Here is a 14,330-nt window from a genome sequence, read left to right on the forward strand (position 1 = left end):
TGCCTCGAGTGTGTGCTCAGTTTTAGCATGCATTCAGTCTGTTGAGGTACTGCAGGTTTACATCCTCTATAGAGAATATTTCACATTATTGGCTCATCAGCATTGTTCCTGGAGACACTGGCCTGAGACTGAGCATATTCAACTTTTGGTGCAAAATTGGCAATGGTGGAAGATTCTTTTCAGTATTAAGATCCTTAACTTGATTTAACAAAAAAAAAAAAAAAAAGTACTTATCCATTAATGTAACAATACTAGATACAAGTAAAAGTCCTTAATTTAAAATCAGGCTTGAATAGAAGCAAATATTACAAGCAAAATATACCTAAAGTATCGAAGGTCAAAGAAATATAAATGGCCCCTGTGACTGACACATTAGTATTTATGACATCATACATAAGTAAGTAAATATCATTATAGATATTATTTATTTCCTTATTGTTCTTTGCATATATTGTTAATTGTTTATTTAATTGAATGTAATTTATTTATTTATTGCACTACTTAAGCAGCATAAAATGGAAATATAAAATTGTATTTAAGTACAGTACTTAAATAGAAATGTACTTCCTACCAATGGGGATGGATTCTCATTAAACAAATTAGTGCGCATTAATGTAGTTCATCAGCAAGGTTCACAATTTGTCAGGACCTTGAGAGACAGGCCTGTGTTGTCCGATCAGTGTGTAAGTTTGACTAAATTGTGACTGGGGACACTTTTCCCATATTGTTATCGCTCAGTCATATTTATGCAAGCTGCTATCGGTGAGCTACACGCGTCTCACTAACCTCCTCCTGTAATTCTGTGCGCCGAATCGCAGCCTGGATTAATCCCGTGGCCCTAACCTTTCCCTCTCGCTGTGGAGAGAGCAATTTGCCTGATTCTGTCGCCGCCGTGGGTGGCTCTCCTCCCGATGACATCTCCTGCTGCGCGCCCAGCGTCGGAGGCCAGCGCGCTCCCTGAGGGGTGATCAAGATGCCAGAAAAAAGCTCACTAACACCTGCCACCGAGAGCATTGTGCTGATTAAGGGAGAACTTTGACTCTGGGCCGACACGAGCAGAAGGAGAGGGGGAGTGAGGGAGGAAGACAGCGAGGGACGGAGGAAGCTGGCGGGCGCGTTGGGGGTCAGGGGCAACGGTCTTGTTATGCTGACAGGATCGCCAAAGTCACGACACGCCGCTGCTTCACTCAAGTGTCCCATTTGCATGAAACGCCCAAATTTTGTTCTTATATCAGTGGATCCAGTCCATCTAAAGCTCTCACTTCTTGAAACAGCCGCCTGATGCACTGGGGTTGAGGATTCAAGGGCCTGTGCATGAACTGCTCTAGTTCACTCTCTGTAAATTGGCCCGTAATCCCGGTGAGAACATGCTTCAGCTGCTTGTACATCCAGACAGTGTCTTTTATGTGCTTTTAAGGGAGTCTCCTCCAGATGATATTCTTAATGAGCCTCGGAGGAAGCCCCTGTCATCATTAGAAGGCCCGGGGGGGGGGACCTCTCGGACTGCTTCCTCCTCGACCCCGCCCTTGCTTTTGATAGACAGAGGGGATGAGGTGTGCGAGCCAATGAGCCTGCAGACTAGGCCATGTGCCTATTAGAGGTCAAGAGACCCAGCGTTGACCCTGTCAGCACCACCCAGCCCTAATTGACCGCAGGCTGAGAGAATCCGTTGATCCCAGAATGGCCTTGGATGATGAAGGCTTGGAGAGGAAGGAGCCAGTGAGATGATCTGAATGTTATTATTTGTTCAAGGCTATCCTTTTTCACTCGCTTTTGTTCTTCCTTTATTGTATTCTCCATTGATATTCAGGCGGGGCAAAGTGCCTATAAACAGTGAGGCGTTAGCTGAGCCACTGTAAACACACAAAGTAATTCCATCATTTTGGCTCAGTCAATTTCAAAGCCTAATCTGCAAAGTTAGAACGCGGCAATTATTTTCAGCAACTGAAATGAGCATTAATGAATATTGAATATTTCTTGTACTTTCGTGACCACTGCATAACCCGCTGCGCCTCCCTGTTCTTAATTAACCCCTTCTTCTACTGATTCAACGACGGAGATCCCCTTTTTCCTTTACAGGATTACAATTACATACTAATCACTGTTTGCAGCCTTTTCTGTGTTTGTGTAAGCTTCTAATCACTGTGTTCTGCTTTTTGGGGGGCTCCATGCTGGGTTTCATTAAGGAACAGCACTCCCCCACCTCCGAGCCCTGAACCAAACGGGTTCTGGAATGCTACTGGGAGATTGCTGGTAAGATCTGTTGATTGTAACTCATTAAGCTGAGGTAATTAGGGCCTGTGAGATAAGTTTATCGGGATTTGGTGACACTTTTCCTCACATTGCCATTGTGAAGACACCGCCATTTGAAATAACCATTAACGGTAATTACGCCACGGTGACAAACACAAAGGCCTATACTAAGAGGATGTTACACAACTAGCTTAGAGACTTCTGAGCAATATCCTCTCAGTAGCATGAAAGGAGCAGTCCATGTAGTTGGACAATGGAAGAATTTGCAATCATAGTTTTTCCAAATATCCCAGGCAAATTAATATGCTTGAAGTTCAGGATAAGATAATGGCATGACTGGGAACTAATACAGCGTGCTTAACAAAAGCGCATTCACATTGTGATTAGTTCTTAAGTGTAAGTCACCATTTTCTTTGACAGGGCGTCATGTTGTCTTACATTCAGCAAGCTGCACAACCACTTGGATTAAAAGGTTCTGCTGTGCAATGCAACCAGTGCAGTCACAATACTTGATAAAAACCAGTTTTCCTTGACTTAAACAGTCTATGCATGAACTGAAACAAAGTCTCCCACCATTTAAATAGACTTGGTTGTGATTATATTACAAAGTGGAATGCGTTTTATACTTCAGTAACTTGAATTCCGCAGTTTTGGGCGATACATGGTCAGGGGAGGTTGCGGGGAAAACATAATTACAAAATCTAGTCAAGCCTAACAAAACAGTGCTTAGAGCCTGTATGACTATTGCTGCTGAGCGACCCTTTTTGTCACTCCCATTATTCACAGTCTGTGCGAAACAGGCAGGAATTAGTTTATTGTAATTGTAGAACAGAGCAATGCAGGGGAACAGTTATAAGAGGACAAAACTGCGACTGAGCCGGAGGAATTTGTGTGCACAGCCTTAATTGAGAGGGAGCAAGGTTAGAATCTGCAATACCCCCTCGGCTCATTTTGCTCCAATTGGCCAAAGAGTCGACCTGTTAAACATATAAAGATCATAACAACTTAAGCACGGCTTGAGCCACCATCGCACAAAGGTGTGTAACAAAAGGCACAGTGGACCCATACACCTACTGGAGATAATAAACCGACTGCAGATAATGCCATTTCAATCAATGCTGGACTTTATGGGAGCAACACCTGCTGAGGTGACATTCAACTTGAATAGCCACCTCAACTTAAATGATTCGTTTAATCCATAGCGTGTAATTATGACAGGCAACGGTAATATCAGATGGATGTAATTTAGATCTCTATTACCCTTAATGTCCTAATTTCCAAGATTAGAAAGAGTTAAGGACTCCAGATGGAATACAGGTACCACCTGGATAGAAAAGACTGGTGTACATGCATGCATACAGCTAGACACACACTCAAAGCAGCACACATTTGAGTTTCCCTTTTTTTTCTTTTAATGAAGCACAAAAAAAAAAAAATGTTGGGTATAATACAGACGACACATTCAAAATTGTAATATAATGCAATAGAGCCGGAAAAACTCACCACATTATTGCATAGAAGCAGAAATGCCCATCTTGGGTGCATGCCATCTGTCCCTGGGAATCAATCAATCGCCTCAACCCTATTACACCACGAATGAGGAGAGAGACAGAAGGGAGGCAGTGAGGACAACTGTAGCCTCCTTCTGACCAACTTTACACAGCTTAGTGCCTCGTGCAATCAAAATTCATTGTCATTCAACTTATTGCGACATCCTGCCTTCAATTTTTTAGGAAGTGACACAGTCGATCTCAAAATAAAGTCCAAAACAATCAACTGGTGCCAATCACACAAATCTTATTTTTCTTTCACTTCACCGGCATAAACTCTCCACAACTGTGCAGACACAACTTTGCCCACAGTCTGCACCTCTGAATCCATCCCTCCATGCTCCTGTGCGTGTACTGCGCCCTTTGACTTTACTAAATCCCCGTGCGCTTACACTTGAGTCATTGAAAATACCATCTTTTCTCGTGCTCTTGAAGCCAGCTCCATTTGAAATGATATCTGCTGCGGTGTCTAAACTGAATGAGTGGCATTGTGCATATCCCAGTCACGCATTCTTGCATTTAGGCTGAAGTATGAAGGGTGGAAGGTCGAGCTTGTGCATGACTGGAATGGAGCAGATTTGTGCAGATTGTTGGTAGAGCCCAAACTTAAAGCAAACGAGTTATAAAGCTGTTTATTCAATAATCAGGCTAAACAGGCAGCTGGGCTCAGGTAAAGAATACAGAATAAAAACAGGCTACAGACTGCAGGTGGGGTGAAATGGAAGACTTTGAATACAAAGACACTCAGACCACCCTAAAGAGACGGCGCAACATTTTGGAAAATATGCTTATTTACTGTTAAGCGCAGAATTAGATAAGATCTGCACTACTTTAATAGCTGTCTGTTAAATATACAATTCCAGCCAGTTAGCTTAGCTTAGCACAAAGACTGCAAACAAGGGAAAACAGCTAACATGGCACTGTCTTGTTAGTCTACCTTCACCTCTGAAGCTCACAAAGAAACAGGTTCGAGCTTGTTTGTTTAAATAGTCCAAAAGCTGAAGTGACAAAAACAATAATTATCATCTCTTTTATGGGACGCTACATGTCAGACGACTACTTGTCTGTAAGTAATGACTTTCTGGAGCAACTGGTTGGAGCACAGACTCTTCCCAACTCAACTCCCCACAAGAAGACATGTTCAAAAGTTGAACTTTGGCTTTATTGGGTGCTTGGGAGCAGGTCACACAAACAACCAGGTGATGTACAGCTAGAGCTGGCAAACTCACTGAGAGCATCTAGTGGACAGTGGAACCACTGGACCAGAAAATACAGACCGAACACGGACACACAGCAGTGACCTGAAGCCCGGCTTTATCATTCAACACATGCGTGTTGCAGAGCTGCTCTTTCTCTATATTTGATGAGGGTTTTTTTTTTTTTTTTTTTTTGCCTTCTTGCAACTCAACATTGCATCGTGAGTAGATTAACCTTCTCAAAAGGAAAGAACATATTAATTCTAACAGGATTTTCAACATGTCGTGTGATCACAGTGGAAAAGGGTCGACACTGAGTACGCTCTAATGATCACATGCATAGTTTCTCTTTACATTTCACACAATTTACACAATTTTACATTTGCATCAGCTTGTTAAAGCGACAGTCTGGTTGTCCAAAATGGTATGCTACACACAGTTCTTGCATACAGAGCAGCATATTGTGTCATGTGCAGAACCTCATAGTGATTTCAGTGTGTGGATTTGAGACGCATACACTACAGGGAGGGATAGACATAAGCAAGGGGAGACAGAGACAGTGCAGTGCATGTGTAAGTGTGTCCACTTAGATGGATAAGGCACTCATCAAACCACATGAGTGTGCTCACACTGAGTTAATTGAAGAAGAAGAAAAATCTGCCTCAAGCTGATAAACAACAACATTAATTGCCATCATTTGGCTTGAAAGTCACTCGCGCTCCTTCTTCCCGTTCTTATCTTCATGTATTTCTGTCTCTCCCTTGAGAAAAACATAATTGAACAGTATTTTGCACCGACACGCACTCTACCCTTGCTGACTCCGCTCAGCAAATAGGACCTGGTTGCTTCCTCCTTCAGGCCCAGAAACTTCCATGCGAGAGGCCGGGTTTGACATCGGACCACATTTGTTGTCTCGATGGTAGAAATAACTGTAATTTACCATGCCACCGCGTTGACCTTATTAGGCGGCGAACAAAAGCACTGCCACTTTTTTGGACTTCCTCTAGGCCAATGTCGAGCCCTTGATGATATATAATACCACTTGGCAGGCAAGTTAATTATAAGCTGGCCCCTAACACTTGGCGTTGGAGGAGCCCGCCATCTGAAGGCAATGTGACTGTGGTGGTGTGTCTTTATGTGTGTGGGCAGTGAGGAAGCAGGGTAGCACTGTTATCCAAACTGTCAGAGTCACTTTCAAAAGAGTTGGTGAGACACGATCGGTGTCCACACCTCTTAAGCACACACACCCACATGCACACATACGCGCTGTACACACTGCTGCAGAGCTGCCACACAAATACAGTGGAAATATAAGCTGCATCAGGACGCCGCTCACACCGTCACACAGTAAAAGAGACATGGACGCAACGACCTGACACTGTCTTTCGCCTGGTATTAAATTGCGATCTGTATCTGGACAAGTTATCCAGATAAGGAAAAAAAACATGTTAATGTGAGGTGTGTGCTACAGAACACCAACACAGATGTTTGTTTTTAGCTAGCGTAAAATATGCAGTAGGTTGTCGTACAAATTTAGAGAGCAAGCAAGTGAGAAGGCCAATTCTACTGTGTCATTAAGGCACCAAGGGATGTGCTATTGAACTGAAAGAAGTGAAAAATGAAAGCAATACTGGCGGGAAAACAATGATATACAGTGAGATATAAGTACGATCTGTGCCTGTGCAGCTGATCTGCTGCTAACCAGCCATATAATCTATCTTGTCAGAGTAGCTTACACGCTGGCACTGCAACACACCTGCACAAACTAACAATATTTTTTTCATACAGGAGTAATGTAATGTAAAATATATGCTGGATTCACGAAAGAGGAAAAATAATTTGGAATTTATTGCAGAAGTACAGCGTTTCTCAAAATGTATAGCTTCCATTAAATCAACACGTTTTGTTCTTGAGGACAGGGGTCCGATCTCAATAAGAATAACAATGCATTAAAAATACCAGGCGTAAACACAAAGGCAAGATCAAATCTTTTATCACATATCTCATTTTAATACCAGGAGTACATCAGGTGATACGGCAGCAATGTGGAGTTTGCAGCAAATGTGCGATGTTACCTATGGCTTGTGTACTAAACACCATTTGCCCATGTTTAAATATTTTCTGCCACTTATGAAAATGTCTATCAAACTTAGGACAGAGTCAACTACTCAAAGTGACATTAATCAACATCACTGTAAATGTGCCAGTGTTTGCCAAAAGATGAAATGTTCTGGCAGCAAGTGTTGCAGACTGCATGAAATTGACTGACTCTGAGCAACTGCAGCAAAATACCAAGGTTGCATGAGTTTATCTTGTCTTACACCTTTGTAAAGTACTCAGGCTAACTGAGCCATGTTTTCTTCCATACTTATTTATTAATAATGTTGTCAATTAATTTATGATCCAGACAACATTGCATCCATCTGTCTGTTCACCTATGCATTTCTGAATAATATGTGTAACCAAGGCAGAGGAGAAGGCAATGAATGAGGTCACTGAGGCCTTTCAAAGTATCTGCAGCTAAAAAAACAGGAAAATGTTTGCTGTGATGATACATGTGATACAGCAGTAAATTTGGCCAAGCCAGATTCTGGTTTAATGCTGAGCATCTACCTTTTGTCAATGGACTTTGGACTGCTGTTTGAGCTGGAATGAAAATCATTTTTAGTTTCAAAAAGTGGGAATGAATTAGTGGCTACCAGATATCAAGACACACAGAAAACACAGATTTTGTCGCAAAAACCTTCATGTGTTCAAGCAAAACCGAATATCTACAGTATGTGTTTGGGCTCACGCTCTATATCCTTATGTTCATGTTTTCCGGCCAGCTTCACTTCCAAGCTAACGCCGTATTTATGTCCTCAGAATTACAACTAATCTCCCCATCAAACAGACAAGATTTACAGCAGCTTACAGGCAGAGAATCCAGTTTGGCTTTGCCTGTAACAAGCCGAGCCATCTCCCCCTTGTCTTCCATCAATCTGACAGTCGACATCGCTTCAATAAACCTGGCCCCGTCTAGACTCACTCTTGCAGATTTAATTCAAACAGCTGTTCACTCCTTAGCTTACTCCATACGCCCTGAGCACTTCCACTGAGGAATGGGAAGTGGAGGTGGGGTGGGTCGATGGGGTTTGGGGGGGGGCTCCTGCCTATCTGGAGAATGCATTCGGGGGGCATGGGAGGATGTGACCTCAAGGGATACGAAGCTGTCAACTGCTAGTTAGCTACACATTTTTGGCTGTTTTGTTTCTGACTCTCATACAAATTGCTATGGCCTGAACAGCTGTTGCCTTTTTTACAGCACTTAAAAAAAAAGAAGAAGCTATCCATGTTGTTCCGGCACTGAATTGTTAATTCGCTGGATGTTTATTTATGCAGTATGTGTTTAGTGTGTTTGACTGCAAGAAGAATGCACTCAGTGGTTCTTGTCTGACCTGCCCCCACATCCCTGTGAGATGAGCTCAAGCACCCTTTCCTCAGCGCCACCCGTCCTGCTCCAAATGTGTTGCTTTTCAAGTGGATTTCAAGTACATAAAAGTGGATATTGCAGTATTTTCTCATATCGTTGAATTGTTGGTTCAGTCAAGTTGCCACTACCACTTGGAAACTAGACGTTTCAACTAGTCATCCATCATGCTTTTAGTTATCTGTTTATGCCTTACTGTCAACTGTTTATTCATTACTTTTAGCTCACGAGTTCTACAGTTTACCCATTAGGCTTCTTTTAGTTATCTGTTTCAATTGTTTATCCTAAATAGAGATCTATTTCAACTTATCCATTACTTTTGGCGAGCTTATTAATTGGGTTACTTTTAGCTAACTGTGTATCCATTAGCTATATAACCTATTTCAACTGTGTATTAATTCGGCTGCTTTTAGCAAGCTAACTTTTATCCATTGCTTTGAATTATCTAGTCTAATTTAGCTGTTTATTCATTAGGCTACTTTTTGCTAACAGTTTAGCCAATACTTTTGGCTATCTACTGTATGTCAACTGTTTATCCATTATTTATGTACTTGAAATCCACTTGTTTGTTAATTTTGCTTCTTTAAGCTAACTGTTAATCCATTACTTTTAACTATCTGGCCTTTTTTAAAAGTTTTGGCTGTACATTTAGCTAACTGTTGTTTCTACTTTTAGCTAACTATTTCAACTACTCTGCTTTTTCTTATTGTTAAGTAATTCTCATGTCTCATTGGTAAAAAAAAAAAAGGTTGGGGGGAAGTATGTATAGTGCAATCATCCTCCAGTATTGTGCAATCATCCTCCAGTATTGAGCTGGTAGCTTACTGGCTATTGAATTACTAAAGATTAGCATCACTCCAATTTGTTCCTAATTGAATGTTTATTTTCCTCCTGAACACAAACGTGTGGATGTTTTTTTAATCAAGTCATCATCTCAATTTCTTCTTCTCCATACTCCACCATCTTTCCACATACCGCCCGCAATCACCGAAGTACCCCCTAGGGTACGAATACCCCTGGTTGGGAATCACTGGTGTATCAGTACATCAGTGAGTGTCGGCTACATGTGCGCATGTGTTTGTTGTGCCTCATCGACCATCTTGCCTCGGCTCTGACCATGCTCCTCGGCGGGTGGGCGGGCGCATTGTGTGTGTGTTCTCCGCAGTCCAACAGGCATGCCGGGGCTCACGGAGCAGATTGCCTGGCTGCTAAAGAGGTGCTGACGCCTGTGGTGCTCCCCCACCCCTCCCTCCACCCACCCAGTGGAGCTCCGCAGATGCCCAGGTACAGTAAGTGCTCTTGTGCACATAAGCCCCTGCCTGTAGACGGGACGGGTGGAAGGAGAAGTGACAAGCACGGCCCCACGCTGGTCTCCAAGCTGTCCTGCAGATCTGCTCCCTTCGCCGCTCTCTCAATTCACTTTTTATCTCTCTCTCTCTCTCTCTCTTCCACGCACTCAGTCCTCCTTTGCCCTAAACTGGATTGAGAAAGAAATGTGGAAGAGAGTGAAAAAGAGGGACCGATAGAAGGGAGGGCACAAGGGGGAGGGATGAAGGCCCAGTGTGAAAGAATTGTGTTGACAGTGGGAGAGCCAGAACAGAACGGTGAATGCCCTTCATTATGAACAGTTGGAGGCCGCGCGTGGCAGCCCACATCTGTCTCACTCATGTTTGTGTGTACGAGTGGGTGTGTGTTATTTTCCTTTGTCTTTTTGCTCTTTCCTCTTCTTCCAACCCCGTCCTGTTGAAACACCTCTGAATCATTGCCGCCTCATAACCATTTCTTCATTACAATACCCTTGATGAAAATAGCCGTTATTCACTGTAGCTAAACTAATTTGGAGTGAATGCAGATTTTTTTTTTTTTTTTTTTTTCGCCTATTGTAGCCATTTCTCAGAAAATGACAAATGGATGGCTGAACGGTGCCTCTGTCTAATGTAATGTAATGAATTCTGATTAGAATAGAATGGATTGCATTGACTCCATCACCCACAGCAGTTTCAAATGTTCACCGTGCAATCGCATTATCCTGGGAGTATCCGGGATGCATGACAATCAAGTTTTTAAAAAGCTGAGAAAACAGCGAGGAAAGGCAGTCTCGATGAATAGGGAATACGACTGGAAAGACGGGACAAAGGAAGAGAGACGAGCAGCAGGACAAACAGAAGGAGCGAGGAGCAGGAAAAACACGAGAGAAGGTGAAAATGGCAGAGAGGACATGCATAGTGTGAGCACAGACCCATTTTGGCTGTGAACTGCCACTTTTGTTCGGCATGGCATCAGGCAGGGACAGTCGCATGATGGGGTTTATGGTGACAAACCTTATGACAGGAGATATCAGAGCTCTGTGGTGAAGCAACACATATGGACTGGCTGCTGCAGCACGCCAAGTACCATGATGTGATAAGTTAACTTGCAGAGAGAGAGAAAAACAATGAAAAAAGGGATATCTTTATGCATATATACCACAACTTTTTAATCTTTTTTTAAACAGTTTTATGCCAATTTACTTTTGGATTGTTGATTTTCGTTTCAGTTTAGTTGTACTTGGCTTTTAAGGTAAATTTCTCCTGAAAATGACTGAGTTTTGTACTAATCAAATGCATCATTGCATTGCACAAAAGCAACCTTTTCAGTAATTTCATGCTGTTTTGCTGTTCATATTCTTGGTTCAAATTGTTTTTGGTTTTGTTGCTCACACTTTTAGATGGTAAGGAAACAGTTTATTGATCAGGAGGTGCTGGTGTGTGTGCTCCATGTTTTGTACTATTTTGATCATTTATTGAAGCAGAGTGGCTTTAGGGATAATGTCAGTCTACTGGTTAGTCCATCACTTTGAACCAACCTGAAATATCTCAACGATTGGGTGGATTGATATTAAATTGGCTACAGATATTCAGCTGCCCCAGCAGATGAATCTTACTGAATGGAGATCCCCTGACTGCAGCTGCAGCGCCTCCAGCAGGTTGACATTTGTGGTCTCGAGTAAAATGCCTCAGCAACTATCCTATTGGACGGATTCCCATGAAATTAGGTTCAGGAATTCATGTCCCCCTCAGGATGAATTGTAATAACTTTTCAACCAGCAGGTCAAATTTTTAATTTGGCCAACATTGGTTTTATGACCAAATTCCCATCAGCCTCAACTGTAACTTGTTTTTCAAGTGTAATTAGCTGTAACAGTAGCATGCTGACATGTATGGCTAAGATGGTGAATGTGATAAAAATACCTGCTTCACATCAGTATATTCAGAAAGGACAGCAGTGCCTGGATAGAGTGTCACAGAGCCAATAGCCTGGCTGCAGACTCCTGTTGTAACTTACTTTGCATGTTTCACACACCAGATGTTGAGCTAATGTCTTAATTTCAGACACTGAGAGGAGCATGATTCAGCATGCGCCAATGCAGAAATATCCTCATGATATTCCAATCTCCTTCAAACATTTCACACAATATAAATGGTATTTTTAATAGAGTGGCATGAGGTTGTTGTGCAGTTGTATGTAAAATTTGTTTTAACACCGCATTGTATTTAAATCCATCTCAGTGAGGTGAGCAAATGTGATCTCTGTGTGAGTACAGTAAGTAAGGTGAAGCACGCTTGGTTTCAATTGACCCCGAATTAACAATTAATTTTGAGGATTTTTAATGAGGAACTTGTTCTCTTGAAAGGTCATTCTGACTTCCCTTGAATGAAGCTGTCCATAATGAATACAGTCACTAATGAAAGTGAAATGAATGGTTTTCATTTTAAGTTTCAATTCGATTGAAGCTGAAGAGAACTGACCCCACCTGTGATGTGAAGTTTGCACTTGTGTTGATAGCCGCATGCATACTTTATCATATACTATCTCAGTGACCAATTGCTGATTGGTTCACTAGGGTTTCCCTTTTTGGATGAATAAAAAAAAAAAAGAAAAAAAAAAAGCTAAAAAAATTAGGCCACTGAAGGTCACACCGACTGGCTGTCCAGCCCTCTCCATATCCATTTGGCCGGAGGGACAGTAAATAAAGTGGAGCACGAGAATAGTAATGGAGCTCTTCACACTCAATGACATAATTGAATCTCTAACTAAAAAGTGTTATCCAAATCAACCTTTTGCTGTGATGACGGCTCATGCTGGTGGGCAAGATCGAGTGGTGCCATCACATGTAACTACATGAAAAGTCCACACATGACGTACAGGCGAGCGTGCATTCATACCCCTTGAGGGCAATTATCCACCTGTCCAAACAGTGCAGGTATAAACGCAGGACAAATGGACAGATGAACACAGATCGGCACAGACAGGTATACAGAAGGATACTCACGCACATGCTGGGAGCCACTACTGAGACACCCCACCAACTTGGCATCATTTTGACCTCCAGAGGGCACTTAATAGGCTTGAAGACAACTCCCCCACCCTCTTTCTGACTTTCCTTCCCTAACCCCCCTCTCTCTCTTCCTCCCTCCTTCTGTCCTCACTTTGGCCTCTGTCCAGACAACCAATCACATTGATGGCTTTGTTTTCAACTCTCTCCATCCCCCTTTCCTCCACCATCGCATCACTTCCTCCTGCAGTGTGGGTAACATCCAGGAATCCAGGCCTGACGAGCCCAAAGAGATGTTTTGGGAGACAGCCAACACTGCTAAGCCAAATTGAGACCAACCTCTCATTGGCCTTAAATCAGTGAAAGAAAAACTATGAGTGGATGGGGTTGTCACTGGAGCCACAAATGGGTTTTGAGTTTCCAAAGATTTTAAAGGGTTTTGATCCAAATGATGCATCTACAATTTCTGACACGACTTTATTGCTAAAGGATTACCAGCACATTTTTTTTATATATATATAAAACATGCACAGTTTACAGGGGTGACAAGACATTTACAGTTACAACCAATATTTTATATTAACAATGGATCACATGACCCCGTAGGTCACCTCAGCTTTGCATAGCTTTTTTTTTTTTTGCATCTTTCAGTTTACTGTTTGGCTTTCATGGCTTGCATCTGAATTCTTTTGATTCATCAGTGCAGTTTTTTTTTTTTTTTTTTTTTTTTTAGAGGCAGCAAGTAGCCGTTTTCTGTGAAACAGGTTTAAAAGGTCCAAAACTGGAAAAGTTAGCAACTGGCTGGTGAAGATAGTGAAGCTTTAGCTGCTAAAGAGCCAGATATTCTCCCCAGTTACTGATAGAAATAAAAAACAAAGCTAAAAGTAGAGTGAATATTGGACTTACATCCGTTAAACAGACAGAAACACAACTCAAAATGAAAGCTATCTTTTACTGTGTGTCCTTGAGTTGCTGACAATCTATACAGCTATTACTGTAGGGGCCGGAGAGTCAGCCTTGATTGTCTGAAACATGCAAATCTGAGTGCAAAAATGAGCAGAAAAGCCCACAGAGTCCACACTCATAGAGCTAAGGTTACAATATGTAACCTTCCTTTTTATTTTGCTATTATTTCTAACCCCTTTGTCCAAAGCTTTTCTGCCCATCGCCTTCAAGCCCTCTAATCTAGCAAGTTGATGCCCATCATCAGCAGGCAAATTAGCCTTTTTTGTTCAGCATTAATCCTCACAGACATGCTTCTTTTGTTCGCTCTGTTTCGACTGTTTGTCATTTTGTGCAGTTATTGGCCAGTATTGTTGCCAAGAACTCCAGCTGCTGCTTTGACATGTTTCTCCCTTTTTGCTGTTGCTGTTTGAGTTGTAGAAACGGCCTTGCACAGAAAGTAGTACTTAAAAAACACGAAGAAGACCTAGTTTCAATGAAACATCACAGAGCAGGCCTATTATTGTATAAACTGTACAAAGCTGGTCACTGAAATATTACCACTGCATAAAATGTAGAACATTAAAGAAAATTGACTAACTATT

Source organism: Chaetodon auriga, chromosome 24 (genome assembly GCF_051107435.1).
Source record: "Chaetodon auriga isolate fChaAug3 chromosome 24, fChaAug3.hap1, whole genome shotgun sequence".
Taxonomy (NCBI): domain Eukaryota; kingdom Metazoa; phylum Chordata; class Actinopteri; order Chaetodontiformes; family Chaetodontidae; genus Chaetodon; species Chaetodon auriga.